This window comes from Hibiscus syriacus, unplaced genomic scaffold, assembly GCF_006381635.1.
Source record: "Hibiscus syriacus cultivar Baekdansim isolate YM2019G1 unplaced genomic scaffold, ASM638163v2 tig00112416_pilon, whole genome shotgun sequence".
Lineage (NCBI taxonomy): Eukaryota > Viridiplantae > Streptophyta > Magnoliopsida > Malvales > Malvaceae > Hibiscus > Hibiscus syriacus.
Window position 1 is genome coordinate 225,210 of NW_024063328.1, and position 14,806 is coordinate 240,015.

The 14,806-nt window shown below is 32.2% G+C and overlaps 1 pseudogene; it reads left to right on the top strand.

Annotated features, from left to right (window-relative positions):
- Nucleotides 1–11,867: 11,867 nt before the first annotated feature.
- Nucleotides 11,868–14,373, top strand: LOC120179451 (annotated as a pseudogene).
- The last annotated feature ends 433 nt before the right edge of the window (nt 14,374–14,806 follow it).

Below are 14,806 nucleotides of genomic sequence, written 5' to 3' on the forward strand. Positions count from 1 at the left end.
TGGTAACTTTTCAATGGAAGTTAATAAAAACTGTTTTTGTAATAATCTTAGGTAAAAGTTAAAATGGATCCATTCCAGATTAACCCCCCCTCATGATTTTATGTTCCTCTCTTGTAACCTTTGTTTAATATGCATAGCTACTTTGATTCAGCCATGTACAAAAACAGTTCATGTACTTCAAGGAAAGTTCTTCCCCCAAAAAAAAAATCACATTTTTATGGGAATTTGGTCTTCAGCCCATCAAAACAGTTTATCCTTTAAACTGAAATGGCAAACAAAAACCACCATAATCATCCACCTTTTTCCCCCATTATTTTCAAGAAAAAAAAAAGCAGACCAACTTTTTCTTCATCGCGTTTTATCCACTAACTATAAACTAATTAAACCACTGTTTTCTGAATGTTCAAACATGAAATGACACTTAAAAGCTCAAAGACACATCCCCTGGAATCTAATACCCGTGCAAAACCAAGTAGAGTAGCCTCAACAATGATACCCTTTTTCAGTGGACTAAAGAGAATCCAATTTCTGTCAAAAGACCAATAGTGCTTCTGATGAAACACTTCATTAGCATCAACTTGCATGCGTTCTCCTTGAAGCTAACATTATGCTTAGATTTATAATTTTTTTCTCAATCCCATATTTGGTTGCATATATATAGGATACATGCATTTGGAAGAATATATGAGAAAACAAGAAGGTAGAGAAGGTAGAACCAGAAGCTGTTCCCTTTACTAGTACCCTTATCTGAGAACAAACAAAAGCAGTTTTGTTTTTTGCAGAGAACAAGTTGAGAATCCAGACATGCAGAGGAAAAGAAAAGAGACAACTGATTCAGTGTTTTTCAGATAAACCCCATTTTTCTATGGAGAAAGGAATGAAAAGGGACATCATTTTTGGTTTGTTTGGTAGTTTATTGCTGTGGAGGCACTGCTTCCATGTTCATAAATGTGTTGGAATATCTCATGATTTCTTTACTTTTGAGTACCATTGCCCCAAGATTTCTCTCCACTTCAAAAAACCCCCCACCAATCTATACTCAACAAATGCATTCTCAGCTTACTTCAATTCAATCTTCTTTTGATTAATCAAATTTCATTCATAAACTTTTGAGTGTCAAATTGTTAGTCGAGGATCATTAAACGTTTCAAGTTGGTCTAAACGATTAGTGTATTGCTCATTAGTTTTAACTAAGCTTTGGATTATTTTCTTTTAGTGCAATGAGTTGTTTAAGGAAGAATTTAATAAATTTATCAAACTGATTTCCCTTAATTTTTTTATATATTTCCTATTAAGGAAGTATTCCTTATAGAGAGGTCTTTCTTTGTAGGCCTATCTACACATTCAACAAGGCTTTGGCACTTTGTCAATATATTTTTTAATTCCAATATATATTTCATTTTTTTGCTAGTATTCTTCAAAAACATGATTATGATCCTAAAAGTAATTAATCAAACAAGGATTCTTTAGAGTAATTATATTAGTTAAAAGTCATTGAACAAGATGTTTAATCCCTATTTGCTTTTAGATTCTCTCAGGGTTGTAAATGATTCAAGTCGTGTTTGAGTATTGCTAAGCTCGACTTGACTCAAAAATTATAAAATGGAGTTCGACTCGATTCAAAAACTCACAAGCCTAAAATTTTCAAGCTCGACTCAAATTCGAAATCATGAACTGAAGCTCGTAAAAACTCGAAAAATCTTAAACTTAAATCTTTTGAGGCCTCAAACTCGAACATGAACCTTAAATACATTCAAACATTATATTGTATTTTAAAAAAAAATCAACACATAAATATTAATATTATTAATAATTTATTTTTTTAAAATAAAATCTTAATATATTATATTTTCGAGCTATTCACGAGCTTTTCGAGTCGAGTATCAAGTATCTCGTTTCGGCTCGTTAAGAACTCGACTCAAGTCCATTAGTATCGAATATTTATCAAACTTTGACCGAATCGATCTTGAATAACTCGTTATTTGTCTCGTCTCATTTACTCTCGTAAATTCTATATACTTTTTATTCAAAAGAAATATTTCATTTCAGCCTTTTCAATAGGAAAATTTCCATTTTTTACTATTCATAAATAATATATTCTTCACTAATATAAATATCATTTTATTTTATATATATAAAGTGCATTTTGAATAATATAATCTTTAAATTTTAAGACTTACTCACAAAATTGAAATATATATAGTTGAACATCAAAAGAACTGTTTTCTTTTGATAGACAGAATCATTACTTACAGTGAGTAAACATAGGAACTGCTCCCAACTATAATTTCTTAGTGCATAGTTTGAAAATGGACACTCAGTTATTTTAAAATAATATTTTTTTGAAAAATAAAATAATATTTTTATACATTATTTTTAGAAATTATTAAAATATGTTAGGATTGTAAAAGAGACGAGATAGATCGTAAGCTACTCGAGATTGATTCGGTCCAAACTCGATAAATACTCGACTCGAATAGACTCAAATCGAGCTAGAGCTCGACTCGAGTTATTAACGAGCCGAAACGAGCTACTTGATACTCGACTCAAAAAGCTCGTGAACAGCTCAAAAATATAATATATTAATAATTTATTTTTAAAAAAATAAATTATTAATAATATTAACATTTATGTGTTGATTTTTTTAAAATGCGTATAAGATTTTCATATATTTAATGTTCAAGTTTGAGTTTGAGGCTTTCGATCGAGTTAGGTTTAAGATTTTTTTTTTCATTTTGAGCCTTTTATGAGCTCTAGTTCATGATTTCAAATTTGAGTCGAGCTTGAAAATTTTAGACTCGAGAGTTTTCAAATCAAGTCGAGCTTCATTTCAAAGTTTTCGAGTCAAATCAAACTCAGTAATACTCGAGCTCGACTCGACTCGACTCGTTTACATACCTATATGTACCGTATCATTAACTGTCATGAATTGTTGTTAAATGAATGGTGTGATACATGAAATCTATGGGTAAAGTGCACATATGGCCTCATGACTATGCAATGTTATTTTATTAACTCACTCGATTTACAGTCGTTTGAGTTGGACGTTAACATGCTAACTGATATATGATAGTATTCTGAGATACTAGGATTAGATTTTATCATATCTCAGTTAGCAAGTTAACGTCCAGCTTAGACTGCCGTCAATTTTTAACAGAAAAAACACTAGTTTGAAACATATGAATAGTCATATGACTATTTTGTAACTTTTAATAGTTGTTGGACTTAACAAAACAGTATCCCATAACCAGATAATCATTTTGTAACTTTTAACGGTAGAAAAATAAGTAAACACGTACTAAATGTGTTTTATTGATTTTTTTTTCAAAATTAAGAGATTAAATTCAGTAAAGAAGAAAGATATGGTCAAAAGGAAGACTTAAAGTTCAGTATGTATTCTAGAATAATTAAGGAACATATGATTCGAATTTAATAGAAAACTAACTTAAAACTAACGGAAAATACAAGGGAAAAAATAGAGACCAACTTATAAAATAAACAAAATACTTAAATCTTTTGAGTTGTAACATATTTTCTTAAAATTATAATTTTAAAAATAAATTATAAATTTCATATAACTCTATCTTATTTGATTTTTTAATTATTATATAAAAATATTTAAAAAATTAATTATAATTGAGGAGTGAAATAAGATATCATCTATTAATTTTGATGTGGTATGCTATTCCATTAATAACAACAGTTAACAACACGATGTCAAATATATAACCAAATTCAAAATTTAATATCCATCTTGTAAATTTAGTATCACATATGAAAATTAAATGAAATACAAAAATAATTATTGTTTTGCTCGGCAAAATGATTTTATTCTAAAGATATAAATCATACATTTAAGTCTATTTGTGTGTTTCATTAAAATAGTTATTAAATTATTTTGAAATAATTTTTTATACATTCAACTTTTAAAATTTTTATAAAATGGATATTAAAATTTGAATTTAGTTATAAAATAAGCATTGCATTGTTAACTGTTGTTAGTTGTTGTTAACGGAATGACATACCACATTAAAATTAATAGGGTTAGGATCTAACATTCTCAAAAAGATGTAAAATTAAATTTTTTATATTAGATTTTTTTTTTAAGATGGGTACTTTGTATTGAGAGAGATACAAGGTACACCACCCCATGGACCTCGTTAAAAAACCTCCCTAAACCTATTTGGAGGAAAAAGAGTGAACCATGAAATGGAAAGGAAGCCAGAAAACTAGCTCATGAAAAAACACACTGCATGAGAAACAGGGAACCTCAGAAATATATCTAAGTTGCTGTTACACAGCTTCGAAAGAAGGCAAACACATGCCTTGAGAAACACATAAAAACAATTAGCAAAACAGTTAAACACAAAACCTCCACAAAATCAAGAAAGAAAAGCACACAGGCCACCGAAGAAGCCACCAGAGAAAGAACAAAACCAGAGCAACCAAACTCCAAAACAACAGACTTAAGACTCCTCATGAACGCATCCCACCCCTATGAATGAAATATCGCCATAACATCTCGGAAACCAAAAATAAACTGCTCCAAGGTCCAAACAAACACATCTAACGAACCGCAGTTACAGGACTTCCAATCTAAAGTTCAAGAAGCCTGCCTACGGATACTGTCTCCTGCGCTTCAAGAAAAACTTCAGCCCACCTTTATTTTAAAATAGAATCTGAAATAGAAGTTACTTATAACTCAGATAATAAAAGATCCCGATTTATTCAAATTAAGATGAAGGGATGAAGTGATTTATATATGGTTTTTACGTGAACTTTCAAAACCCTAAAGTGAGGTGAAGGGCTGAAGGCACTAAACACGATTTGTTTAGATTATCTGTCATTCCCATCCCCCAAAAGTAAACGCTTGATTGATTGATTGTAAGTGATGTTTAACATGATTTGGGATTACCCAAAATCTGATCCCAAACTTTGTGATATTTTCCTCAAAATATGAGTTTTGGGCGGTGACACAGTAGTTGGGGGATAGTACCCTTAATTTGGTGGTCAATGCTCTACAAACAACAATAATAATTCCAGATTCTTGGACAATATGTAAGTCTAAACAATTGACTTGTTGCTTAGACATTGAACAGTGTCCCAAAATTTTTGGGGCACTTAACCGACAAGAGTGCATGAACAGTAAGTGGATAGAGACCCTTCTCAACCAGCCAACACCCATTATCACTACCCCATTGAAGGGGCAAACACATCTTGTGATAGATAAAGGACTTGACTAATTTAAATTAAACCTTAGATCCAAATTATAAATTTTATATCATAAGCCCTAGACTCTAAATTGAATCATTGACTATAAATTTCATTGAAAATTTTAAATTATCATATATTTTAAAAAACTATTTTTGTTCCTAATTTTATAAATTTTTTCCTTCTAAAATTTTAGAAATTTATCCTCATAATATAAAATTATGTGTCCATCTCTAGTTTGCTTATTCCAATTTATGATATCATCATGTGATGAGAGTGTACAAATTTACGTGGATATAATATCAAGCATGAATTATTTATTGTATATCATGTCGATGTTATAAAATGATTTTTGTTAAATAGTTAAAAGCATGCAAACATGTGAATCTTTTATGACATGAAATTTCGTAGTAGTGATAGTTTCTTTGGGGAGAGTGAAAGCTCATATGTTTTCCCCTTTGGTAATATAATGGTGTCCTGAGTCATCGATGGTGAGGTTTGTGCATGAAGTGGAGAACACGACTTCATCATATTACACACAAAAGTAGTTCCTTTTGGGGCCACAAGGACATGTCCGGATCTTGGTACTAAAACAAGTACCAACAGTATTATTGTAGCGCTATACAATCTCATTTCCCAGAAAATCTTCGTCTATATGGTGAAGGATTCTCCACCATTATCGGTAAGCTATATGTGATTTTCTTAGTCTATTGACAGTACATATATATCATACAGACATAATCACTTCAATCCAAATCTTCTAGAAAGAATAATATTTTATCTTACGGTCTTACATTAAAACATATGGAGACTTATATAAGTAATGTTGCATGAATTTAATACATGTAGGGACGTTGAAAAGTTTGAGATGGGTCACACAACGGCAGCTACACTGGAAAGCTTTTCCTTGATGAAAACACTATAAGAGATCAAGCACCAAATATATGTTTTCAAAACCCTAATTGTTTTGCAACCTGAATCTTTCAATCACACTCCAGCTGATAGAATGATGAAGGAATACACAGAAAATAACTCTGCAAAAGGTAGGGCTGGAAATCAGATGGATGTGTTGAACTCCATCATTGCTGGAGTGAAATTTCAAGCAATTTTTGCCAGAAATAGTAGTAAAGTGGCATTACACTGATATGAAAAGAAGAGAAAATACACGGCTTCCAAAGACCTTTTCATGTGTCCAAGGAAGGAGACTCTGATACATCCTTAAACCCAGAAAACAAGACTAAAAAGGGTAGTTGCATGTGATTATCCAATAGTTTAACATTAACCATTGGATTTTGAATATTTTCGACAGCCAATTAACATGAGTTAATGTCTCTTGATCATGGTAATTAATTACTTTCAACTCGAAAAACCATAAAACAAAATGAGTTGTCCATGTTAAGGCACAAGAACAAGATCATGCCTTAAAGATGAAGTCCCTTTATGGATCTTATAAACATGTATGTCTCCTTTTCCCACCACCTCAATGCATGGCGACATGATATTTAAGGACCACATAATTGGTTCCCTAAACACAAAGCTGTAGAAGGATAATGTAATTGCACGATAGTCATGAATAATAACCTAAATTATACATAGGGTAAGGTTTTTTTTTTTATTGTTTTCCAACTTCTTCCTCACCAAATATATTTTCTTAATTACAAACTTTCTCGAGAATTCAAAAACTGAAAATAATGAATTATTTTATGATGGGAATGTCAAAGGTCAAAGATTTGCATTCCTGTCTGTGTCTCCTACACACAACACAATCTCTAACCCCAAAGCACAACAAGTTTTACAATTTTCATTCCCCTAAAACACAATCTCTAACCCCAAACACTGCACCGCTCCTGTTGCACCCTAATTTCTCCGCCCAGTAAGCATGGATGTCCCACTTTTTCAACGAATTAAGTAGAGTTGAGCAACAAAATCGATACGAATCAGAGTATTCAGTTCGGTTCAGATTTTTTAATTTGCGGTCTGATTTCAGTTCGGTTTAAAAAAAATATGCAATTATGTTCAGTTTCGGTTTTTTCATATAGAAACTGGTTGAACCGAATTAAAAAAAATAAAATATAATAAGTATCCAAAACACATCTATTTTGAATTTATTATAAGACAAATTTAAATAAATAAAATACTAAAACTAATAATATATTTTTATAAATTTATATTTATATTTTTACACTCTATTTAATCTTTAATTTTTTAAAGGTTGAGTTTGAAAAATAGTAAACTATAAAAACCTGTTCAATAGAACCGAACCGAATCGGACATAAAACCGTGCTTTTTATGTCATTCAGCTTATGCTTTGGTTCCCATTTTTAAAAACCCTCAAAATACGGTTTAATTTATATTTTAATGAAAATCAAACTGAACCGAACCGAATACATTCCTAAAACTAAGTCATAATAATATTTAAATTAATTCATTTTTAATGTTCGAAGTTTTATCAATGTTCCTCTCAATAATGTCATCTCTAAAATTTTAATTTTGATTCTCATATTGATAATATTGTATTATGATGTTTATGGTATGTTTATTTGATCGATTAATTGAGTTGATCGATTTATTATGATTAAGGATGAATATCTAGTCGAATCAAGTATAACAAATTTAAATGATTCAAATTTATGAGCATAACCATATCATGCATCCTATAGTGGTTGAGTAACATGTGATTCAAATTGATAAAATAAATAAATAATAGAAAAATCATATACTAGATCATAAAAAATCAAATTAATTAACTAAAAATCATTATTTTATTATTAAAATTTTTAGAAGTAACCCAAAGCTAAAACTTAAATTCAAAATTGAATTTAACTCAAATAATTCAATATTTTCGATAACTTAGAATTTAAAAAATAAAATTTTCAGGTCCAATTAAGTTTTCCTTATCCCTAATTGATTTAACTGTTGATACGATTGAGGTATAAGTACACGTGGCAGAAATTGGAGACATCCTTGGTGGAGGGCAACAAGTGATGAAGTGGCAGTGACATCAACGTTGAGATCTCTTCATCCAACAACCTCTCTTGAATTCGGGAGGTATGATATATTGTGTGAAACTATTCATACACTGACGTGCGATTTGCTTATTCTCATAAACTGCCCGTTATAATATAATTAATATATTTAAATTTATTTTTTATTCTCTTTATTTATATATAAGTCACGTTTAAAATTCGTAGTTTAAGATAAAAGAATTTCAAGTGCCACAAATATAAGCAAATTTGCTAATAAGGAAATGTTGCATGTTATCAACGTCAATTAACAATGCATAGTTGAAGTTGAACTTAGCCTACGAATTTTGACATTGGGGGGCATATTGCGTGCGCTATTATATACCTATATAATGTATTTGACCTAAAAAGATGGCTTGGGACATGTTAGGTACCAAATGCAAGGACAAATGGCTCTCAACCAAGCTCATTGCCCTTGATTTTCACCGTAAAAGAAAAGAAAAAACACCCTTGTCAAACCCATCTTGTGAGACCAACATGCTTTGTTTTTTTTTAGTCGAAGGTCGTTGGAATGAAAATAACACCCTTGCACTTCACTTTTATGTCAACTACAAAATGTTTTCCTCCTTCAATGTTCTAAAATAAATTTAGAGATACGCATAAAGGAAGTGATATGTTACTTATGTACATGTTTTGTTCATGTTTTTATTTGTCAACTTATCGTGTATACCAAGAGAAAAACCTTGGGATGTTAACCCCATTTTTATTTAGCCAATCTCCAAACACACACACACAAATATTGAAGACAAAGTGAAGTAAGAAATGGAAAGTGACGGGTGAACATCTTTTCATTTGGTGTAAAAATTTTAGTTTTATATCCTTTGAGAATCGCTAGATGAGAGAAAAACAAAGGTTGAGATTAACTCTTCGTTTTTTTTTTCAAAGTGAATATCTTCTTATTTCATATTATTAATCTCAACCATTGATTTTTCTTCATCCAACGATCTTAAAAATGTATAAAAGTTTTTAATTCTACCCTATGTAATTAGATATATGTATACATGTACTCTTTTATTGTAACCCCATCATGACTTTGATGCATGCTTTCTTGCGAGACATACCTTCTTATATTATAATACACTAAATTATATATACATATGTAAAAGTCATAGTAAAATTGGGGTAATATATATCACGAGATGATTCTTTTAAAAATATTTAATAATGTGTACAATGTCGTTTTTAAACTTTATTTTTTAAGATATAATGACATCTCACATATAATAAAATATCATAAGATCGTATGCAAGGCTAGCGTAGTATTTGTAGGCAAGTAGGAATCCTAGTAAAAGTTAAACGACGTGAAGGAACTGAATTCCCATTCGTACACGTGTCAAATTATTAAGATTGACATCCAGCTGGCTGGTCATTAACATAGCTAAAATTAAATATTGCCGAAATATTAGACTATTTAATAAAAAATATAAAGACTTATTATGTATTTAAATTCGAAATTCAGCATGAACAATCGATCTTAGTGATTAAGGCAAGTATGAGTGTTCATTATCAAATAGTTGAAAGTCTTTGTATATATATTACTTTGTATTCACCTTAAATTTATAATAAAAAACTCAAAATTCACAAGACAACTTTTAATTTGTCTAATATTTAAACTTACTGTGACATAAATTGTAATTAGACTAAAATTTTGAGAACACATACTTATCATTTTTTAGTCCGATCACTACTTAATTAAATATTTAATAATTTTTTATATTTTCTAAATTTAAATATTTTAAACTAAATTAAATTAATATTAAATTAAAATTATATTAAATATATAAATTTTAACAGGAGTCGAGAATGAATCTTAAGGGAGCTCGGTCCCTGCCCACTAATATCCTTCTACGAGAAAATCAAAACAAATAATAAAAATGGGCCTCCAATTATTTACCGTACAAACAAACAATTGTTTGGGAAGTTTTACCATACGACAGTTTTAATATACGACTAAAAAAAGTTATTCGATTTGTTATTATTATTTTTAACAAAATCAATAAAAATTTACGTAAAATATTATTGAGCTCTTTACCGAGTTTGGTAATATATCTAGTAAATTGTTACTTAAAATATTATTTTTTCTACAGAATATATTACCAAACACAGTAAAAAGCCTAATTATAACATTTCTGGTAGAAATAATAATATTTATAGTAATTTTTTACCGATATTATTAAAATAATAATAACAAAATCGATAACATCTTTCCTTAGTTATATATTAAGTTATATATTAAGTGAAACTTCCCACAATTGTTTTACTTTTTCATCTCGAAAAGAGTTTATTTATCTTTTTAAGATATATTGGCACAATGTATCGCGAGAATTTGAAAGTAAACGCCGTTTTTCTTGTTACGGGGAACTGCGATTTTCAGGTAAAGTAAAAAAAAACTTTTAAAAGAAAATAAAAACTAAATTGGCTGCCGCTACTTTGAGGGACATCCGCGGTACAAGCGCGCTTGTACCGGTGATTTCACTGCGGGTTTACCGGGAATTGCCTGTCAATCATTTCTACCCGGTAAACTAAGCTTTTTCTTCTTCTTTTCTTTAAATATATTATTGGCGTTATTATATAAAAAAACCCTATTTATTAGAATAGTAACCCTCAAACATCTTTAATTAAAAAGATACCCCTATACTACACATGTGGAATAATTTCACATTTTATAAAACGCGTTAAAAGAGCTTCGCATCTTATTGGACACGAGTTTTATTAAATTTTTAGATAATTTTATTTAATTTTCGGATAAATAGTACAATAGAGGCATGAAACTTATTTTTTATAGAATGCAAGGTAATTAATGTGTTTTGTATAACGTGAGATAGTTCCAAGTGTGTAGTTTAGGAGGTATTTTTTGTTTTTGGAAAATTTTTTCTAATAAAATAATAAAAAAGATTTTTTTCATTTAATAACGCTTATATTATTATTTGATATTTAATAATCAATTAATCAAATAAATTAACAATGCAATTTAGAATTTAAGAAAGTAAATTATATGAGTCAAGCGACCTCAGCGATTCAAGAGATGATTGTTATTCTTAGAGGTCTCGGGTTGGAACACCAACGAATGTAGAGTATTTAAGTGTTAATTGTCAAATGATTGAGAATTTTTAAAATAGACACTACCACTTATAATCATCTTAAATTAATAAAAAATAAATTATCAGAAATAAATAAGAAAGCATACAAGAAAAATACACAAATAAATTTTTGAATAGTAATTTTGAATAAAAAAAGTTTAAATTAAAAAATGACAATTTGAAATTGGTCAAGGGAGTAAGTCTAGTTAGGGATAAAACTTGATGGCTAGTAGGTGGAATTTTGGCTTTTTATAAGGGGAGAAAAAAATGAAAACTTGATGTATCTCTAGTAGGGGTGTAAACGAGTTGAGTCGTGCTCGAGAATTACTGAACTCGAGTCAAATCCATTCGATCTGAGTATTTATCGAGTCGATATAAAATATCTCACAATCTTTCACGTCTCATTTACAAACTAATCTCAAGGGATGCAATAGATGATAAATAGGAAAAATATGAATCGACATATGTACCCTTAAAGCGTAGTATTATTTGTTAAGAGCTCAAGCAAACTCCCTCTATTTATACCCAATTCTTGCTTCTCTTTCGTTCACACCTAAACCAAAACCATAACTCCATCTCTTCTGTCTTCCCTTTCTTGACTCCTAGAGAACAAGGCTTCAAGCCCTTTACTTTCATATTTGAAAGTGCAAAAAGGCAAAGATCAGAATAATGCCAGAAGCACCAAAGATCACACAGAAACCTACAGATTACAACCTGGAACTGAAGAACAGGAAGACCCTTCAGTTCATCGAGGACGTGACTTCAAACGCCGATGATGTTCAGAAGAATGTCCTGCAAGAGATCCTTTCACGCAATGCTCATGTTGAGTACCTGAAAACGCATGGCCTTAATGCTCGTACAGATCGGGAGAGTTTCAAAAACACCATGCCTGTAATCACCTATGAGGATATCCAGCCTTATGTTGAACGTATCGCCAATGGCGATACGTCGCCAATCATTTGTTCCAAGCCCATTTCTGAGTTCTTGACAAGGTTTGGACATCGAAAATGGAACAACCCTTTTTGTTCTTTTACTTCCTCTGTTTTGTTTTGGTTTTTGGCTGAATGTGCAGCGTTGGTTTTGTTCATTGTTTGCAGCTCGGGACTTCAGGCGGGGAGAGGAAGCTGATGCCGACGATCGAGGAGGAGCTAGGGAGGAAGTCTCTGCTCTATAGCCTATTGATGCCTGTTATGAGCCAATTTGTCCCTGGTCTAGACAAGGGCAAAGGGATGTACTTTTTGTTTATAAAATCCGAGGTCAAGACACCTGGTGGCCTTGTGGCACGCCCTGTACTCACTAGCTACTACAAAAGCAGCCATTTCAAAGATAGACCATATGACCCTTACACAAACTACACCAGCCCAAATGAGACCGTTCTTTGTCCCGATTCTTACCAAAGCATGTACTCTCAAATGCTTTGTGGACTTTGCCAACACAAGGAAGTCCTCAGGGTGGGTGCTGTTTTCGCTTCTGGCTTTATCAGGGCCATCAAGTTTCTTGAGAAACATTGGCGAGTCCTTTGTAATGATATAAGGACCGGAACCATTGATTCCCAAATCACTGACCAATCTGTCAGGGAGGCTGTCATGAACATTCTGAAACCTGATCCTAAACTCGCCGATTTCATCGAGGCCGGGTGTAGTAAAGAGTCATGGCAAGGGATCATTGCAAGGTTATGGCCTAACACAAAGTATGTGGATGTGATTGTGACTGGTACCATGTCACAGTACATTCCCACTCTTGATTACTACAGCAATGGCCTCCCTCTGGTCTGCACCATGTATGCATCTAGTGAATGCTACTTTGGTGTCAACCTTAACCCTCTTTGCAAGCCGAGTGAGGTTTTCTATACTCTCGTTCCCACGATGGCCTACTTCGAGTTCCTTTCGGTTCAAAGGAACAATGGGGTCTCTAATTCCATTTCTGTGCCCAAAACTCACAATGACAAAGAACAACAAGAATTGGTTGACCTTGTTGATGTTAAGCTTGGCCAAGAGTATGAGCTTGTTGTCACCACTTATTCAGGTACATAAATTAAATTTTTTTTAGGAGTTATTCTATAGTTTTATTTGCTTGCATCCATTGACTGACTTTCAAAACTAATGTTTGTCGCAGGACTCTATAGGTATAGAGTCGGCGATGTGCTGAGGGTAGCGGGGTTCAAGAACAAGGCACCACAATTCAATTTCATTTGCAGGAAAAATGTGGTTTTGTCCATTGATTCTGATAAGACCGATGAGGTCGAACTTCAACATGCCGTTAAGAATGCAGTGAACCATCTGCTTCCATTCGATGCAACATTGGCCGAGTACACTAGTTTTGCAGACACCGCTACAATCCCAGGCCACTACTTGCTCTACTGGGAGCTTAGTCTCAATGGTAACACCCAATTCCACCTTCGGTTTTCGAGGACTGTTGCTTGACAATTGAAGAGTCCCTCAACAGTGTATACCGCCAAGGGCGTGTATGCGACAAATCTATTGGACCACTGGAGATCAAGATCGTTGAACCAGGGACATTCGACAAGCTGATGGATTATGCCATAAGCTTAGGTGCATCGATTAACCAGTACAAAACGCCGAGATGCGTTAAATTCGCTCCCATAGTTGAGCTTCTGAACTCGAGGGTCGAATCTTTTTACTTCAGTCCCAAATGCCCCAAATGGTTTCCCGGTCACAAGCAATGGAGCAACACAAATTAGGTGAAATGGAGAGGGAGTACTCATAATTGTCAGGTTCTCATGGAAGTTCACAAGCACTGTTTTTGTGATCATCTTTGGTAAAGAAAGCTCATGATTTAATGTTCCGTTTTTCTTCTTTTAAACGTTGTTTATGCATAGGGAGTTCTGATTATCCATGCCATTGTACAAAAACAGTTCATGTTTCAAGGAATCATCATGAAATTATCTCTTTTTGTGTTTAGCTGTTTAATCTTAACAATCATCACATTTCATGGGACTTTGGTTCATAATTCCAGCCAGGAATCCTGCCCACTGAACTCTCATGTTCCGTTTACTGAAACGGAAAAACAAAGAGAGAGAGAGACAACTGTCATAAACACACCCACTTCAAATGACCTATGCAACAAAGGTTGAAAAGAAAAACATAAACCGATACCCTTTTTCAGTGCAGTCAAAGAGAATCAAATATCTGTCAAAAGAAAATATAGAAGCTTTGGGTACAAAAGAGCTTTTTTTTTCCCTATGAAACCAAAGGCCATATAGATGCATGCATTTGAAAAGGAATATGACAAAATCTGATATTGTTGTGTTAGAACAATGACAACGTAAGCCACATGTGTCGGTTGGCCCCTTCAATTCCGTTTCATGTCATAATATCTGGGCAGGAGTTCATTCAAACTGGTCAATGAAAAACACAGGGCAACAACTGCCCGATGAGACACTGACTTCTGTTTTAAATTGGCAGGGGGTGGATAAGGTAGAATCACCATTGTCTGGGAAAACAAACAAAAGCAGTTTTTTTTTCAGAGAAC